At 44.7% G+C, this 1580-nt stretch overlaps 1 protein-coding gene across 7 annotated transcripts in view; it reads right to left on the bottom strand.

The window, feature by feature from the left end:
* Positions 1-1580, bottom strand: part of LOC109470183 (SPARC-related modular calcium-binding protein 1-like) — a 33542-nt gene that overhangs the window by 31382 nt on the left and 580 nt on the right. The window lies entirely within an intron of this gene.

The raw sequence follows: 1580 nt of genomic DNA, 5'->3' as shown, positions 1-1580 counted from the left end.
GTTCATGTCTGAGGCTAAAACGGCATTGAGTTTGGGTGGCCTTTCGGCAAACTCAATAAATCACGACAAATCATTTGCCCCAAAGGAATGGAAACAGCAAATTAGGCTATTTAGTGATTAGGCACAGAACTAATCAACAACGCTGATATTTTCTAAGAACCACAGAATTAGATTTGCCGTTTGACCACCCAGAGTGTAGCAGTACTGTAGCAGGATCGGGCGCTATACTATATTCAACACATTTCCCAGGGCCAAACTTCTCTCTCTGTTATGAAACAGTCCCTTCCTGTATTTTTATAATTGCATGGTTGTATACATTTGTGGGGTATGAAATAAGGTTTGACGAAGGTAACAAGGATTTGATATTCTCCTAAAATATTTGTAGTACTGAAACGGTAAGACGCCTCGAAATTCGGTTCCTTGTATGAAAAGCTTTACATGTAGGTGTTCTCCTGTAGGTCTGCACATAACGTTACATATGCATGCTCCTGCACTGTAGGACTGAGTGGAACTGAATAATGATGTAGAACAAACAAACGTCCCAAAATACCAACACCGCAAACAATTATAACGTCTTGTTGACGAGCATATGAAAACATCCTGGCGGCCTTACTTGTCATGGTTGGTGATTAGTTTTTGATAGAAGAAGTGAATGTTCTCCATCCATAGTTTCGCATCGACAGGGTGGATTCGCGCCATTCACCTCCACCCAAAGCCGACTGAGTGGGCTTAATCTCTTCCTTATTATTAGTTCTAAAAGGGTAATCGCACAAAAGCTCTCCAAAGTGTCCCAGAGTGATCTTTTCTTTAAGGATTTTTGAGCACGCAACGACTTCGACCTCAAACCGTGCCCCAATTTCGTCGAGTAGCTCGCCAAGATCGTGGAGCGCACGCGATGTGATCCTTATCTGGGATCCAGCGCCGCCTCAAGGTCCCGGGATCCTGCACTTGTCTGTGTGTGCGGGCGGCAATGTACCTCACGTTCATATGGACTAATATAAGGACAATGTAGATGTAGATAGACTTCAGCGGTTCTTAGCACTAAATCGGGAATGTCTATTCCTGAATGATTCAACGGCAACTACAATACTACGTCCATTAAAAAGTATATTAAGGCGATAGAAGTTGTGGTCACCACCTTATGAGTTCAAACCGTACACGGACAGGGCAAATTTGGCCGGGAGAGAAACACGGTAATGGGATCGAGTTCGTCTTTCCTCTTGGGCAGATTTTGATTGTTGTTTGCGCACGCTTTCAACAATATATTTCAGCCCCACGAAGTCCTGTGAAGCTAGGCCGGAGACTCAGACAGGTCCCTGTTTATTTGTTTGTTCTAACGTTATCTCCGTTGGTGGAGAGATGGACAGCCGGGGGAAAATTCCGCCGACAGATTAACCTGTTTTGTCCACAAAGACAGCTGTGATTGACAGTAGCTCGTACAAACAAACTTGTCCTGTGGGTCGGGATCGTAGCAACCGCGAAGCTCGCAATGTGTGTCTGAACAATGAAGTGTTGGGGGGGGCAGTAGGTAACAGAGTCACACGCGCGTCTATGGGCCCGTATATGTTTTTATTTTCCTC

Source organism: Branchiostoma belcheri, unplaced genomic scaffold (genome assembly GCF_001625305.1).
Source record: "Branchiostoma belcheri isolate BF01 breed outbred unplaced genomic scaffold, Haploidv18h27 scaffold22, whole genome shotgun sequence".
Taxonomy (NCBI): domain Eukaryota; kingdom Metazoa; phylum Chordata; class Leptocardii; order Amphioxiformes; family Branchiostomatidae; genus Branchiostoma; species Branchiostoma belcheri.
This window is presented reverse-complemented; position numbering and strand designations above follow the sequence as displayed.